The 19,494-nt window shown below is 33.4% G+C and overlaps 1 protein-coding gene across 4 annotated transcripts in view; it reads right to left on the reverse strand.

The window, feature by feature from the left end:
• The window catches only part of LOC138692721 (uncharacterized abhydrolase domain-containing protein DDB_G0269086-like), a 113,243-nt gene that overhangs the window by 56,692 nt on the left and 37,057 nt on the right, over positions 1-19,494 (reverse strand). The window lies entirely within an intron of this gene.

Genomic DNA, 19,494 nt, shown 5'->3' on the forward strand with positions numbered 1-19,494 from the left:
AGATATTAAGTGAAAACATAACGTGCAATATCTGTGCTCTAAAACTTCATGCAGTAAGTAACTCGAAGTAAACGTACATACTGCAGAATACTTATGAGATTAATATCTAATGGGATATTTTTAAAAGGAAGTGATGAAAGATAATATTTATAATTACTTTTCCAAAAGGAAGTACACAAAGTATAAGAGGAAATTATTGAAAATATATTAATATTCGTAATAATAAGAGATCCTTAAGGTATTTTACTTTAAAACATTAATTCTAGTGATATTTTCGAATGATAGCACTTAAAATATTAACTTTAATTAAACGTCCTTAACAGAGAATACTCAAGGACTTTTTCATTCTAATGAAAGACTTTAAAGTGAGTATTCAAAGAGATAAAAAATGAATTAATTTTTTTCAGAAGACAGTTCTCAGGAAAATTAGTCCCAGTGAAAGAGTCTCGATAGATATTAATCCCAACGAAATATTCTCAGAAGAATCTTTCAGAACAGATACCGTCAGCAGATAAAGAGAAATTCTTTATCAAATGTTTTATTTTCGATATTTGACAAAAATATATCTTGTTACATAGTTGATTTAACTATAATAGTAACAGCCACGACTTAATGTTAGCATCTAACTCACATAAGTGCGCAATACTTGGTTCCAGTACAATTTACGAGTCAGTCTTAAAATGAGGCAAGCATAAGCGCCAACCAAGCTAAATGACAAGTACTGAATGTGCCGACAAACATAACGAAAAACGAAAAACAAAATAGTTGTAACTTGCCTCAAATATACTAGTACGGTACGCTAAGCTGTTAAACCACTGGAACTGCTGCTATGTTGCCTATTGGCAGCTAAATGCAAAGTTAAATAACAATCCGTTATAGATATGACAGAACATCAAGTGTTACTACAGCAAAATAAAATGCACTACTACGCGCACCAGAAAGAGGCTGATTTATCCTAATTTCATAAAAATGACTGAGTAGTTTATAATTGAAGCATTACGTTAGTAGAACTCCTTAACTTGTAAATTATCTCGTTTTTTATTTACGCTCATAACCAAATATATACATACTCAAGAATAAACAATATCGTGATTTCTGAGCTACTTAACGGCGAGAAATACAAATAACACCAGCTCCGGAGTTTTTAATTATTAATTTAGCGCAAACAAGATGTTACTTAAATATACATTCAAACATTCTAATCTACGATAAATGTTCTTTCTATATGCACCATAAGCTACAAAGACTTATTAACATTATATGCAATTGTAAAACATTGTGAACATGTGCTGGAATTTATGATTATAGCATGTTAATTCGCTGTCAGCCGAATATTTAGATTTTGACGCATTGAAATATTCCTCTGAGTAAAAAAGCCTCTTTGATGGTGGTGTTAAAAAGCATTGCAAAGACATAATTGGATATGGGAGGAGTACAATGCAACGGACACTTGGACACGTTGCGCCGTCCGCAATGTGCTGGCATTCCATTACTAGACTTTTCAATGACTCGTAAATTTTCCAATATACCTTTATGTCGAATAGACTATGCGGTAAATTTATCAATATGCATTAATCCAGACAGAATACATTTTAAACAATATTATTTATCAGGTTTTCTATGAATAACTTCTGTAATTTTGGCGTCAGTTATTAATCTACTTCAGCTTTCTATACATTAATAATTCTAGCAGTTTATCTTTGTTTAAGGTAAAATTATAAAGGTACTCTTTATAAGTTAAAATTTGCTTAAATCATGGATATATTGTACTTTGAATCAAAGTTGCTTACACCTTAAAATTGTTTTATTTATTTGAAGAATATTGTGAGTTTTTCAACCGTGTGGGGGGGGGAGGATTTAATTTCTCCTAGGTTTTGCAGATATGATCAAGTTCTTCTTCATGATCGTGTCACTGAATATATGGAGAAGTCTTTTAATTTTATGGATTACTTTGGGTTTGATATTTTTGGGCTAGCCGTATAATGGACCCATCCAGATATTGAGTGACACGATCCTGAGAATGTCAAATAGCTACGAGACATAAGAGAGGTCAATCTGAACACACATTTGAAGATCCAAAAATGATTTCACAGTCAAATCACAGTGAATATTTCAATTTACGTTTGAAATTTTGTATAATTATGAAGTCTTAATATGTTTAAGGTACAATTTTTAACAATTCGGACGAGTAGGCCTAACTAGATTGGAGTTACAACCGAGTACTGGAATGCCAGCGCATATAAGGTTAGGTGGGATTCCTACACGCGGTAAGAGAAGTGGCGGTAGGTGGTGCCGTGCGGGAGTCTGCCAGACGTGGAGGAGCTGTAGGACGAGTGATAGGATCCCGGGTAGTCGGAGCTGCGCGTGGACCTCTCAGTGCTGTAGGAATAGGATCCTGGGCCCGACCCTGTGGAGCGATTGACTCGCTCGCTGCTGCTCGAGTAGGAGCGAGTGGGGACGGACGAGTAGGGGGACGAGGTGGATGAGGTCTCGTTCTTCTCGGAGCTGTACGAGTATGAGTATTGCTCCTCCGCGCGACGAGGCCTGTCCGGCGAATCCATCACCACGTAGTGGCGCGGCGTCTGTCGGCCAAAAACCAGACACGCTCTTAGATATCAGTGCCACTCGATATACTGCATACTAAACTAGTACTTTATTCTATGCATTATGTGATTTAAGTCTTTGAAGTTACCTCATTTTTTTTTTAATTTTATCACATTGTTCGTTATAATTACTAAAACACAGAACGGATACTACTTAATTTTATGAATTACGTGAATGAAGTCTCAATTTTTTACTTCTTTTTTTAGAAATATACCAAATGATTTGATGCTGTTACTGAAATATAGCGTTGATACTGTAACTTCTATGATGAAGGATAGGTGGAGCGGAGAAAAATTATCTCCGGCACCGGGATTTCAACCCGGGTTTTCAGCTCTACATGCTAACGCTCTATCCACTGAGCCACACCGGATTCTCATTCCGATGCCGGATTGAATCCTCTCAGTTTAAACTCCACCACCTCTTAGGTTGCCTCTAGTGGCCAACCCTCTAGCACAGATGTGACAGTGGCACAATGTCCAACACATTAATGTGCAGAGGTGCACTCATTACGAGTGACTGAGTGGCCGGGATCCGACGGAATGAGCGCCGTCTTAAATCACTAGGTGATTATTTTCGCATATCATATATTATATGGGAATCCGGTATGGCTCAGTGCATAGAGCGTCAGCACGTAGAGCTGAAGACCCGGGTTTAAATCCCGGTGCCGGAGAGAATTTTTCTCCGCTCCATCTATCCTCTATCATATGATGACGCAGAATTTCTGCATGGAAAAATCATATGTACTTCGGTACATCGTAATTTGTAATATATAATATGCTGTAACTTCTGTTTTGTTGTATATACAATAAAATTGTGTTAACGCATTATAATGTAAGATATGTTACAAACCTTGAATAGTCTCATTAGTTAATAATCGGAAAAAGTGTAGATTCTCCACATATATGAATATGAAAGAAATGTGGATTTGACTATATTCGAAATACAAAATACTTTGTACTATTTAAATCATCCTCTTTGAAGGCAGATGATAACGTTTTCAGTTTGAACTTCATTCATAATTTTTTTTACTTTATTTTTGCGATCTATATGGCTTATGTCTTTAATTGTTTACTAATACATTTCATAATTTTAAACGTAAAGTAGTCTACAGCAAGCGTACATGAAAATAATACTGTAATATGTTCAGATCGTTGTAGGCTGCTATATCACCACTACTATAATTATTTTATGGTCCAATTGCTAATTTCCTTATTATATAATAAATTGAATGTTTGCTGTATGTCAACTTTGTAATTTTGTTAGTTAGGTACCTGAAGTGTTTTAAGTGGCTACTCGATTGACGTTTCATTGATAGAGCAGCTCAGTTAATTCTGAAGTAACAAATGTGTACAGTAATTCGGAGAGAACTTAAGTTAATAAAATGGATACAGTATGTTCCAAAATATATTTCCGTTATTTTAATGTTAATATAATCTAGGTTAGCAATTTTATTTATAACTTTCATATCGGAAAATTTTGTCTGTTTCTTCCCACCGTTAAAGATTGCTATTTAAATTGGAAATTATAACATTAATTTCTATTAATGAACGTAATATAGCACTTTATTCTCGTTCTTCGAATATGAGTTTTGTGACTTACATTACAAAAATCCGGTGTTACATGTGAATTGGTTAGAAGGGAGGAAAAGTTAAGAAAATTACAAGTTGGGAATTTTGCCTCGGTTAAATTAATAAAACATACCTCATTAACTATCTGTAGAAAGACTATGGTAAGACCATGGGGCAGATTGTGTCCTCGTCAAGTTTGGTTTCTCTTTTGGAATTCTGAATTAGTTTTGCCTATGTATCGACGACATCCAAGCAACTCAGCGCACTTCACAACAATGAGATTCTATCTTAGGCACTTCTTAAAAACTCGGTGTAAATTGTCAGTAATAGTGAATAGCGAAATTCTTTCAAGAACTGAGTTTCTGTGTGGTAGCTAAATATTTTACTTTATTCCCAAATTCGTAGTGTTCTATGTATATATAACAAAGAATGTTATTTGATTGGATTCATCAAATTATAACGATACAACTACAAAACAATTTTAAGTTTTGCAGTAAGTTTAGCGTGTGGCAATAACCAGTCCATGATATACTGCATCAAGATGATTTTTCTTCACTCTTCTTCAGCACTGGTTATTCATGTTTTGAAACTTCGTGTCCCTTCAGGAGTAGGAAGCATTTGGTGAGCATTGTCGGGAGATCTGTTCTTAATATCAGTTACTGAGTTCAGTTAAATTCAATGATAATAATCAAGACTGATACAATATATCAGGAACTGGTTTGAAATTATAAGACTACTTTTCCCAGAAAATAGTAAGTAAAGACATTTATTTTAGTGTTAAGTAGGGTTACCATTTCTACCACTTTTTAATCAAACTGAGGGATGGGTATTTTATGAATAATATAGGTTAAATCTTTGTAGTTTAAGACTTTCATTTACGATTAAAAGTTTTCCGGCAATTCGATATGATCTGGTAATTATATAATTTACTGTTTATTTGCAAAATCAGGATATAAAAAAAGTCTACCAACAAAAACATGTAGACAAACAAAGCCATTATATAAATTATTATTATTATTATTATTATTATTATTATTATTATTATTATTACTGTTTATTTGCAAAATCAGGATATAAAAAAATGTCTACCAACAAAAAAAAATGTAGACAAATAAAGCCATTATATAAATTATTATTATTATTATTATTATTATTATTATTATTATTATTATTATTATTATTATTATTGAATTTACAGATACATAGAAACACTATTTCACCGTGAGGTATAATTATATAAGTTAATACCGGAAATAAAATCTTTATGAATTGTTATGCATTTGTAAAATATTACATTTTCATAACAGTTAAAATCTTCGTGAGTAAAATTTTAAAATCATTCTGAATTATAAAGATCCTAATATTTATATAAATATACTCAAGTGAAAATAAGCGTTAATGAACCAATCAGAAGAAGTCTTTTCAAATGCAACTGTTTTCATTAGGAAATTATATATTTCATATAATTAATTGTTATAGTCTATTAAACGTGTATTATCGCGACATTCCCAAAAAACGCAACAAATTCACATTTTCAGTAATTTGTCATTAATTACAGAGTAGGACATTTACTTAAGATGTCATATTCGGCGGAATTCTGAGATCTGGTAACCCTATTCATAATATTATTGTTTTCGCAATAAAAAATTCATGGTATACATAAAATACCAGCAAAATATGGAATGTATTGTTTAAAATGCCAATTTATTTTACTCTGATTTAGTGCATGAAAGGTGTACTAAATTGAAATCTGCGATTTGTTACAATAATTTTAACCTTGAAATTCCCCTCGAAAAACGTATGCTGCTAAAACACGAACGGTCTATTTTCCAGAACGCGTTAAGTACATATACAAGAATCTGTGAGTGTTATGTCCGAAGTGATCAGTGTATATTTTCATCATAATATATGGTGCACTCGTTTCCGTATGCTATTACGTCATCTGGCTAGTATTTTAACATTCGGAGCTGAATTTATGACTCGACGATGTGTTCAAAAATAGTTACTCGTGTTCGCTCGAAATACCAAGCAAAAATGAAAATAACCAGGTGATCAAATGTGCGCTCACTTTTGTCGAAGTATTCCGACGTGAAATGATCAATAATATGATCTGACACTTAGAAAAAAAAAAGGAAAAATATTTAAGACTAAGCGAATTTGGAATGTTTAAAAATATATGCGTTTGTATTTCACCCTATACAAAAATTATAACAGTTGGAACAAAGTGACCTATCTTCTTTCGATGGGAAGAAATATGTAGCTATCCAGGATCTCCCGACATGACGTCACCATTTGAGGGCTAAAGAGAGAACCTGTCTTACCTTACTTCCAGTCCAATGGAGGAATAGTGGGTTACGTGTGATTTCAAGTGGCTTATCCTAAAACAGTTTTACTTTTGCATGGAGTTATAATTAAAAATGATTTTTTTTCTACTTCCAATATAATTTATTAAGTTAAAATGAGTAAATGCACAATGTTAAATAGCATCAACTGTCTACACAGACTAGGTATATTATAAGTTACAGAGTAATGTGTAACAATTCTTTGTGAGTGTAAGCATACCTAAATTATTATCTTAAAAATTTGCAAGAAATCGTATTATTGTTTTCAATTTACGTGTGCCTTAATATTTAATCATTGTAGAACTGATTATTCGCATATATTAGAATTATGCAGTTATTTTGTGAAAATTTAATTTGTCTGGATTTACAGAGCATTATTGATGTATTGCTTAACAGTCATCCTATTGTTAAAATACATATTGAGCACAAAGAGTCAAAGCAATTTGTATTACTATGGAAAATATCTGAAATTTTATTAACTAAATCCTATGTTGTATTTATTAATATTCTTGTAACAGTCCCCAGTTTTGGAGATGACAATGCAGTGAATTATCTATAATAAAGTCTATCACAGAGTATTGACTAGTTCTGTACAATAAATAACAGATGTCGATCGACAACATAACTTTAAATAAAACATAACACAAAAAATGCGTACAACAGGTTCCAAAGATTAGTATTAATGGAATTAAATATCTCCAACAATCATGATTAAATGTTACACTAAATAAAAAGCGCTTGTTCCTGAGCAACAATACCTTTAAAGTGAATAATATTTAATGGTAGTGTGAGGTGGGCGCTAAAATTCGGGGTACTCAGAATACCAGCAATTTTACAGTTTTACAGAACCATAATTATTCGAACAGGTTTTGTTTCAATATGACAAAATCTTCAAAATATAATGCGAGATATAGAGTAGTAGCTATTAATTCTTGTCTTGGTATACACGAAATAGTTTCGGCATAATTCGTTCTTGTTTGGCCAATAGTAACTTTTGTAACTTTCTATTGATTCCGAAACATCATGATGACAGCAAAAAAACACTCCTGCGTTTTGTATATAAAATATATTTCGGTAAAGCTTTTCATCTGGACTTTTCCAACAATTTAACAACAAAATGCGAGAGAAAATTTTATTGCATTATGTAATCTACGACTACGTATTTTAATGAATAAATACTACGCTCAGTTTGTATTTATTGTTCTGTCTATTACATATTTATCCAGTTCAATTTTAGAAATAATACACAGATTCTTTTTGCTTTGTCACTGTCTTGACCAGGGTGTGAATTAAAGGGGGGATGAGGGATTTCCCCCCTGTTGGAACGTTATCCCCCTCTCATAAATTCATATTAACATCCCTGCCAGGGATAACTTCTATCCCCCCTCACAAAATATAATTGTTTCAATACAAGTATACTTTATAAAGTACAGTATAAAGTAAGCAAAGAAAATAATATTGATGTATTACCAACAATCAATAACTTAGGAATTACACATCTTATCTTAAGCCTGCTCATGGATATAATTATTACTATAATCAAGATGCAAGACAAGCAACTCAGTGCGACCAAGCGTTGAGTCGTATCGAATGAGGATAATAATAATTTTATGTATGGTATTCTCTGTCTAGGATTCTATCCCCCCCTCATCAGAAATCTTAATTCGCAACCTGGGCTTGGCATATTTCTAAAGTTTTGAATACCGTACTTTATCGAGACAACACACGTGCAATCTGTGAGTTATTTTCTTAAAAACATGTCATTGACATGTTTTAAAGATCGATTCTTTGTTGGTATTTATGTCTGTTGACGACAATACTAGCTACAAAATGGGAACATTTTTGTTATTGAATGCGTGAGTGTGTATGCAAATGCTAACTTGCTGTGAGTATCCGCTTTTTATTTCAATGCTTATAATGTTCCTGTAACTAATATCTGACACCATATAAATAAATCTAAACATCATTTCACTTACAAGTATTGGTTTACAAACGAGAACTGCAATTTTTGTTTATTACCTTGAATTTACTTTTATCATGATTAATACTGGTATTTATATTCATTTTTCTTGCTGTTTCTCCCATACTTTCATAACCTTCATATGATTCAATTAACGTATGTATTTATTCGATTTATTCATTACATGGAAAACTAGTGGCAAAGCTTGAATAGATATATAATGAAGAGATTTTGTAACACAATAGGCATAGGGGAAAAATGTGAAATTATTATAATGACTATTGATTAATAATATGACTGTTCTGTTACCATTTACAATGTTATAAATAAGATTAGTGTGTTTAAAATTTAAACAAAATTCACAAAATAAGCGTGGCGCTTATAATATGCACATCTTAGAATCTTAACTTCACCTTCTGGATTTAAGCGATACGATATTAATATCCTATTAAACTATTTCTATTGTTATTTATTACATATTCTCCTCTTAAAATGATTGAAATATAACGTGGTTTAAACGGTAATCTTGAGCAAAGACGAACTATAGCATTAGAATACTGAGATAAATGTGAATTGAATTAATACGTAATTTATTCTAAAATTCTTTTTTTTTTAGTTTTATTCAATAACCTCAATTAATAGGCAGATGATATTATATGTGTAAATAAAAAGCTAGTATTGAAGAACCCTTTGTAGAATAGTGCTGCAACTGTCAGAAATGTTCTTTAACAATTAACCTTAATCATCCTGCCAGTACTGAAAAATTTCTAAAATTCATGTTTTTTAATTCCAAATATATATTATATAACTTTATAATCCTTTAACTATTTAATTATTATACTTTGTGAATGAATGTGTCTCTTTCAATCTATTTAGAGAGAAAGTAACATGAAATTGATGATAAAACCTTGCTTCCACTTTTTACTTTCAGTAAATGGATGAAATGTATTCTGAATAGAGCCATCATACTGTAATGTTACGGAAGAAAATCTGAGAAAAACCTGATTTTATTAACCTACTGGCTTTTCATTTTGTTGTGAATATACTTGTCTTATTAAGTACTGTATTTACACAACACTCATAGCTTGATGAATAACAAACGGTTTAGGATCTTTATAACCGTTTTATTCAACTATTCTATCAGTTACTGATTTATGAAAAACAAGAATTCTTGCTATATTTGTCTTGAACAATTTTGACGACCGAAAAGCAACAATGTGCTTTATTTGTTTTAATTATTGCATACAAAAAAATTAAAGCTAAAATTATGTAATTGGACAGAAAATATGTTTGCCTATTCTTTTAAATTGATTGCTTTCTGTTTTTAATTTAACTTGATATATTTTTAATTGGATTTTGGTATATGGCGGATTATTTGGTTGTATGTTTTCGAAGACAGTTTGAAAACAGTTTCCACTGGGTCAAAGATATATCTGAATTTAATCGGATAATACAGGAAATTCATCGACAGAGAAATTTTTTGATTTTCTGGCGAAATGAGGCATTGTAAATGTCCAATTGGACTCCAACAAATAAACTCTAATACATTACTAAAATCACGATTAGCTACATCAAAATAGAAGAAGTATTGTTATCGCTAAAAAAATCCTCTCTAAATAGAATCTAAAAGTCTGCTGGAACGTACTTCCGCTACATAAGACCATTGCGGGAATCAGGTCTGCTTCCTTAGTCGAAGCATTCCCTGTATTGTAACGATTACTCAGGTGAAATTTATGATAATATTAATTTATGCATAATATGTAAGTGTAAGTATGTATATTTGTTTCATTGTGTAGAAAGGTTACAAATTATTTTATTTGATAACGACTTAGTAAATAATACATTCACAACATCAATTTTTATAGAATTACAGAAGTATTGACGGATTTATATTTCACACCTCGAAAGAATCCCAAGTAATCCCAACGCAAGTCCAAATATTGTACTGTATTAATACAGTAAACTCCCGTTTGTCGAATTAATAAAGGAAACGAGTGACTCGAATTTTCGGAAAAGATGGATGATCCAAGAGAGAGGCGCCAAATCTTCCTCTAATCCCGATTTCTCGTGAACAATTTTGATTCTTCCGTAACATAATAGACCGATAACGATAATTTCTGTTCTTTCATGGCTGAATCACCATCACTGCTATTACATTTCCATAGAATTTACTCCAGCTTTGTCTTGTTTTTCTTGATGTCTTGGAGATTGTAACTCTCTTCAATATTCTGCCGATTCTCTCTTCTCGAATTTCTGAACCACATCTTATTTTTGTTTCTTTTTTAGAACAATTTAATTCAGTTTTTGAGCCATGACAATATACATTAAAAACAGATAAAGCTGTATTCTATATAGTGAAAGAAACCAACAAAACAGAGTAATTTCAATGTTCCACACCTCTGGCTATCGATAATTATTTTTTTTCTGACATATCGCTATCAATAGAAATGGTGCTCGACTTAAGTCGCAAGTAATTCGTATTAAGAGATTGTCATGAACTGAATTTAGGCAGTGCTATATCAAAGGGAGGAAAGGACGCATTAAACCCACAAACCGAACAATCGGGAGTTTACTGTAAGCCTGTCTTGTAATGTTTAAGGGGTCCTGCAGAGTGATGGTCTAGTATCGCCAGGTGTTGATGTCGGGCGGTGAGTTGAAGAGCACGCGACGATGCGTCCTGGGTGGGACCCGCGAGAGGTTGGGCTTCCCGGTAAGCGACTGCTCCCTTGGGACTCTGCCGAACGCCGTGAACACGGGGGGCACTTGGCTCGGCCGCGGAACGGTGGGATGGAGGTCCCAGTTTATCTCGCGTCTCTGCAACGCCAGAAAAAGGTCACTACTTCAGTATGTGAGCTTATATACGAGGAGAGAGATTAAAACCGACTTTATTTCAGGCTTAGCACCAGATAGGTATGAGTTTTAGAGAATAACATTCCATCACTTAAATCCATAAGGTGGCGTGTAGTTCATAAAAGTGTGCACACTATAAGACTGCAGGAGAGTGCTTGGACATCAGAATAATTAAATATTTTCATATATATTTACTATTAGCGTTACGAAATAGGATACAACCATTATAAAAATGCAAATCCTGACGTCACTCTCGGTATATATCAAACATTTTAATAGAATGTTGTTCCCGCCGTTGATACCCAACGTTGTGTTGATGTTCTCATGGTGATCATTGGCCAGTACTCCGTTGAAGACATAACCCTCAATACCTCGGCCTGCACGCTCCCCGTACTTGAGTCCTCTCGATTTTGACTTTCCCATTATACGATATATGAAATGAAAAGTATTGCAGAGTTACATAAAATTGATTTTGAGATTTTCACGTATATTTTTGCAGTGCTGTGATACCAAAAATGTGATTTTGTGCACGGCTGTTAATATGTAGGAATTCCTTGTATAGGCCTACTACTGTACTGACTTTGTTCATATTTAGTATCCATGAATTAATTCATAACGGAATGATGCGCATCAAATGTAGTCATATTATTACAACATTTATATATATTTATTTGAAAAGGAAATAATGCAAAATGTGAACTTACTTTGAATTGGCTGTAACCGTTATTTTGGTAATTTTAAAATAAAATGATGTGATAAATGAAGTGGTAAAATAATGTCTCTAAGCAACGTTCGACCACCCCGATTTTCTGCCCAGCGACCAGCTAGGTTACGAGCGAAGAGCTCGGTAACCAGCCAGACTCCGTCTTGTACGCACTTGCTTGGAGACATATTATTTATACCACTTCATTTATCACATCATAGTTTTAAACTTTGAAATATTGGTGCAAACTTGGGTAATAATATAATAACACATTAAAATACAGCCTTTTATTCTGTTCTATTTATGTAACATCTAAGGTTAGGTTAATTTAGAAACAATCGTTTTGAATGTCGTAAAACTGTAAAATTTTTCTGTAATAAAGTTTTAAATTCGACCCTTTATTCTGTAGCTAATTTACAAACAGCTGCTTTCTTCCTAATAAAATGTACATTTTAAGAAATAATTCTTAGGTATATTAAAACATTTATTTGCATTTTTATTAGGGGTATATTAGTAGAAATAATAATTGATCAAACGAAGCTTATTTTCGCCTGCTAGTGAGTGCAGCTGAAGTTATTCTACTTCTTCAAAATTATCTTTAAAAACAATAACAATTTGTAAAAGTGTCATGATGGACTATATTGGTCTTCAGGATATCCTAAAGGCATAATAATGTCTGGGCACTTTCAGTGCGGAAATAACCACGTAAATAATTCCACTTTTCTGGAAAGCGTCTTCTGTGATAATAAACTCCTTTGATTAAATCCCATATAGTTAATACTAATGCAAATAGAACATTGACAAAATAATATGTATTAATTGTCAAAAGGTCAGTACCGAAAATTATATCAAGTTTCTAAAATCGTCACTTTCTGTAAAACATTAATTTTTCATTTAGAAATGTAGGCTACTTATTATTGGTATCCATTTCACACAATCTCATTCTAGTGCCGAGATCAAGAAAGCATGGGTCTCTACCTCCATGCCCCCCAAATGCCGTTATGGCATGTGAAGGAGCTACCTTTACCTTTATTAGTATCCATTTCAACTCCTACTTCGTCACACAATTTCACAATAAGATATCGGGTTTGGTGGTCGGGTTGAGCCTGATTCTAAACATTGTAAACATTTGAAATTAATCTTTCACAATTCATTATACGCATGGAAATGAATAGTAATAGGCGTTTAGCACGTGGGGAAGTGTGTACATACTCTCAGACGTATGCGCACTAAAGGAATTTAGGTCGCTGGTACCTGGAAAAATTGAGGGGATTCATTCTACCACCTACCAGCGAACTAACAGGCTAGGCAGCAATCGACCGAACAGTCTTCGTCTTGCACGCCCCCATTGCGTAACTTTTAGGCATTCCTTCCAGCAAGGTAGCCAGTCATGCTACCAGCCAGGCTTCGCACAGTACCCTAAAATTATTAATCTAACGCTACACGTGAAGCCATCACAGTAACGGATTAGCTTAATAGCAATCTGTAGGAAGACGAAGAAGAAACATGTTTATTCTTGTCAGTCATATAATATAATATTTCACAATTTAAGGTGTTCATAATTTTCTCCCCATAGAAAATTCCAAATTCCGTCCGAGAGTCTTTATTGAGGACAGTATATAAATTTTAACAATATTGTTGAAAATGGAGTATCGACTGCCATTTTCAAAAATGAAGATAAAACTAATTGTGTTTAATAAGTTTACAGTTATTTTACAACTCTTTCTTTTGAAACGCATTGTTGTATATTTTTGCTAATAACGGTTGCAAATTAGTACAACTATAAATTTATATAAAGATATTATATATTCACCGACATATTTCTGGGCAAGATGTCGAAATTTCGACTACTTTCTTCATTATTCAAATAATACAGTTCAATCACAGTGTAGTATATACAGTCACGAAGCTTGAGTTGTGAGGATACTAGGAACAATAGACTGTGCCGGTACTATTTCGCATTGTCTATGATGAGGCGATAGTAGCGATCCTAGTGGTTAGCAACTATCTACGGATGCATATTCCCTGCGTACTGAGCTTCGTGACTGTATATACTAGACTGTGGTTGAATTATGTTTCCTAAGATTGGAACTTAAAATTAGTTGTGTTTAATATAATGGAAGTCCATTTCCATTCAGATTCACATTATTAATAATTCAAGGAAGTTCATACAAGTAAACCAAGCTTAATCATAACCTATTTAATCCTCGCAATTGTATTCTATTTTCACCGAAGCAAATAGTAAAGAAACATATAGACTTATAAAATTATTGAATAGTACGTATTATCCAAGTTTTTATAAACTTAAGAAGATTAGAACCAAATTAATCTTCAGTATTCTTCTTCGCGGCATAGCTCACAGTCTGAAACAAAATTTTTCAGACGCAGCTAGATGTAAATTTTGATACCAAATTGTAATTTTTTGTCTCATTGTCCAATTATTATTATTCCTAAATTTCTATTCCTAATTTCTGTTGAGAGTTTTCATGCCCAAACTTCCATGCTCAATTCAAGACTTCATTAGCGATGATTTTCTAAGGAGTGTTATGTTAGACACTAATTTTGAGAAAGGAAGCATCCCGCCAAAACAAGCGCAGGATGAAAGGTGATGCAGCAGCTATGCGAGTACAGTTTTTCCTCTTTTTTAATGCGAGGATGCCAGAGTGAATCACTGTATGGAAACGCCTGTTCTCTGAGTCATGCATTGGCATGTATACCTATGAGCTTTCTGCTGCGTGGCACATGCCCTGTACCTCTCTGCATTAAGAATGTAATGCATTATAGTTCACATTCCGTGTCCGGTTATCTCGTGATAACATAACAAACCTTATCGAAATCCATAGCTCAGTACTATTGTTTGTTGGGGTACCGGTAATATTCAACGCAATCGGCAGATGCAATCAGATTTTGAAAATTCCAGCTGGACATATCCTTGTAATTTAAATTCATTTATGCAATTGTAAAATAATGAAAATGTAGCTTTATTAAATTCCAGATAATCGTGATAGTAAGTTTCAGAATTGCCAATGTTTCCTGTGAAAACAAAAATTCTTAGTTACGAATATCTTGAAAATTCCTTATAACATTAATTACCATACCAGCACATATAAGTAATAATCCTTAAATAATGCATGACTTAATAAATGAAAAAAGACAAAATAGAAAAACCCACAGACAAAATACTCATTATTAAACCTAACTGACTTATTGGCTCACTCAGGAGAAACATGTTTTGAAACTCCAATAAAGTATCTTATTTTTCAAAAACAAAAAAATCACAGAAATAGACGTTTTTCAGTAGCCTACATATTACACCGAAAAAGTGATTTTCGACATACAGTTTGTCTTTCTACAGCGATTTTTGTTATATTATACTATGACGAATTATGCTCATATTCGGCATCTACGAGTTAAGTAAACTGTAAAATGACGTTTATATGAAATACATTCACTTTTGTGAACAAATTTATATATATATATATATATATATATATATATATATATATTTGTTTATTTGAAATCAACCCTAATTAGTTTTTCTACAAATTAACATTTCTTACAGAAAATAAAATAGCAAATGAAATAGTATTGGTAGTATGTCCCCAAATGTCCCCTACGGCCGAAAACCTTGTGGAACAAAATATACTTATCTATAAAAGATACTTATAAAATTAACATGTCTTTAGTCGTGTGTTTTCGACACTCTACTCACTTAGGCTCTTAAAAACATTCTCCTGCTCTCAAAATACGCTTGGTAAATGCACTTATGATGCCTCATTTCGACTACTACGACGTCCTCTCCACGGACCTAAACAACTCTCTCACACAATGTGTCCATAATGCTTGTGTGCGTTTTGTCTGTAATACTCGCCGGCGAGACCATGTCATGCCATTCTTCCAAATGTTGTCGTGGTTGCACCTGAGGGAGCGCCGTCAACTACACGGTCTATCACACTATTATTCAAAATACTACATTTCTCTACTCCTCAGTATCTTGCTTCACGCTTCTAAAGATTGTTAATCTCAATAGCAAATAATTTAGATCTACTTCTAATCCCCAACATAGAACTTCCGTGTATTCTTCATCTTTTAGTATTGGACTCCCATGACTTTGGAATTCTCTCCCGCGCGAGAACAAACACTGTCGGACCCTAACGACGTTTCAGAATAAGATTAGAAAGTTGTTATTAGATAGGAACTAGACATGTTTATGATATTTATGCCCGTGTGTAAGCTAGTGTTTCATATTAATTTAGTAATTTATTTTGTCACTTAAGGATTTAGCTTAATATTTAATGTTTTGTAATATTGTTTCTTTAACCTCTATACGTCATTTTTCTGTATTACTGTATACTCTACATTACGAGTAGTCTTTGTTTTAAAATTGTGAACTATGTTATATAATTACTAACACCTTTAGCAAGTATCATACAGCTAATCATATTGTGTGTAATAATTTATTATATTGTACGAATTACCTTGTACCTCAGGTTGATTTATGGTAAAGTGGAAGAGAAGGCCTAATACCCTAATACCCTAATAAATAATAATTATTATAATTCCCACTGCAGCTAATGTCTTTTTATGCAAAAAAATATAAATTATTTTCTGAAGAAATATACACCAAATCGAAAATACATTCAAACTGAAAATGTAGAGCTGGAACATACGTGTACGAATTACTTATCAGAATTAATGTAACTCTAACCGTTACGGAAATTGCATGTAGTTCCTCGTAATATAAGAATTAGGTCTACTTCTTTTTCACAATCAAATGTAAAGGCAACTTTTATTCTCCTTTTGAACTGGCTACTTTCATAGTAATGTTGGTTACTTGACAAGTCAATAATATACGGTAAATATAATGATAAAAACAAAGTGTATTATTCATATTGTTTGTAAATGCTAATTGTCATTAATAATAAAGTGATATTAGAAGTCATATTGTGTAAAGTTGATTACATACATATTGAATAATTTGTATACATACATATTGTTGAACTGCAAAGTTTATACTTGTAATAATCGAGGCCAGATATTTTACCTTTTCCCGGTTTACTAAAATTATATTTTATGTGCAATGCAGAAAATGAAAGTATACATTTTTGTCTGACTACTTGAAGGAAATAAAATAGAAAGAAAGATGGCATTGTTAACATGACGATGAACTGAATTGTGGCAAAACGTAAAACGAGAAAGTGTGTGCCATTTTCGTGACATTGCATTTGTTTTTTAATTCAGCACTATGACTGAAACATTGCACAGTCTTTTCATATGTTTGTGGTCTGCATTTCGTTTTTCAGAACGCGTCGTCACTAATGATACACTTGGTTTAATCCACTCCGACAATATTTAACGCTTTAAATATCTATTAATCATGTCGGGTACTGTAAGAATGACAAGACGGTTACCAGAAGCTTCTGTATTCAACCCATTTCAGTCCGTAATCTCTCTGGAGTGGGCAAACGTGTCTGCTTCTTGTACAAAGCGGACTCCTCCTTCCCTTTATATTATCCAGATGGTGAACAGGAAAACATTCCTGCCTTCTAGCGGCTAGGTAAGCCAGAGCAGGCGAGCGGAAATTGTCAAGGTGCTGAGACGGAATACAAACAAACCACTGCGACGAGTTCTAATTCCGAACCGCCCTTTGCGGGTCATCAGTACCACGTCAGAAACTCAGGGGTGCTAAAAGAGTTGAATGTTACTCTTTCCTTCTTCCTTCCGTTCTTTATTTGGCTCCCTTTGTCATATTTTCTTTCATGATTACTTTCTTTCTCCTTTTCTTCTTTTCCTGGCTTTCTTTTGTTCTTTCACTCTTACTCTCTTTTCTGTTCGTTTTCTTTCTTTTTCTCATTGTTTCTCTCTCTTCGCTTGTATTTTATTCTTATTTCTGTTTGTTTCTTCCCATTTTTTCCCTTTATTTCCACATTTTTCGTTCGCTCTGTTATTTATTTCATTCTTTTTCCGTTCTTTCTTTCCTTAATTTTTACTTTCTCAGATGTAGACCTCCATCACTCCGTTAGGCGATAAAAATATCATACGCTAGACAAAGAGCACTATACATATACTGGGTGAACAGTATAGAGCAGAACAGAAGCCTGGCGCGGCCCTTAGTCCCCCATCTCCGCGCACATAGCCGGCCGACCAGCCATGAAACCTGTTCTGCTCTATACTGTTCACCCAGTATAATATATATTATATATAGTTCCATATATAATATATATATATATATATATATATATATATATATATAGTCCTCTTGTGCTAGACAGACACGTGGAGAAATTTCGTGGCGAGAAATCGACTTTTGTACTTTTACAGAACTATAGTATCATTATGTACAGAGAAGTAATCGTTTAGACCATAATGCCTATTCTATCTTTGCAATAATTATTAAGTATGTAGATGACACTAAATGATTTGGAATGCGATTTTAGATTGAAAATAAAAGAGTATTTACTTCTAAAAAAAAGTCATTACGGCCAAAACTCTTTGTGATCTCTAATAAGTTTCACGTGTGGTGGATTGTTCTAGACTTGTAACAACCTTAGGACTATGCATTTCTTCCTTACTCCTTTACGCAGTCTTCCAGGCAATATGCTCAGGAAAATAGAAAGGGAAAAGTGCACAGCAATTATACTGGTCACACTGTGAACCAGTATCTGCGTTACGGAAACTCTAAACCGTTTGGCAAGCAGTGACCCCATTACAGGACAAAATTAAATATCTGTAGACATAACTATATGATACTGGCAAGATTATCCCCACTCACGCGGGCACGGATCACGACGCATCTTCCTTGCTGCTGGTTTGTGCCAAAGCAGTCAGTCCAAGATTCTTGTCGTCAGACCGAGAATGAAGAATACATAAACGAAGCAGCCAGTCAGATATGAAGTGGAACTGTCACATAGGCTCTTTGGAAACAACTGTTTTCGACATCTGCAGATGAGTGACAGACGCAAGTGTTGACCGTATTCCAATACCTTATTTTTGTTTGAGCATTTGCTAATCCTGTGTGGTAAACTAAATTAGTCGGTGTGAACCCTGTTCACGAACTGGAAGGTTTCAGAATTATTTATCTCTGGTGTAGGCGTGAATTATCTACTAGCATCGTGAGTGCCTCATGAAGTCATGAGTCTCGGTCTTACCGCTCCTTATTTGAAATAAGTACCAAAATATATTTATATAAGGATAGGGCTGCCTACATTGGATCTTCTAACAGGTAAAGGGTTTTCACGTTATGTTGGAAAGAAAGAGAAATTAAACATTTTGTCTTAGAGTTTGTATAATCTACAAAGGCAAACAAAATAATGTGTCGTCCTTTGATGCTTCCTGCATTAATAAAACTATTCACATACCTTCATTTTAAATTAAATTTGATGTAGTCAGAAGTGTAGCTTAGTGTATCTTCTTTTCCTGAATTCACAACTCAGACAAATGTGATGCTTCCTCCATCCTTGTATAATA

The sequence above is a fragment of the Periplaneta americana genome, chromosome 17 (genome assembly GCF_040183065.1).
Source record: "Periplaneta americana isolate PAMFEO1 chromosome 17, P.americana_PAMFEO1_priV1, whole genome shotgun sequence".
NCBI classification, from domain to species: domain Eukaryota; kingdom Metazoa; phylum Arthropoda; class Insecta; order Blattodea; family Blattidae; genus Periplaneta; species Periplaneta americana.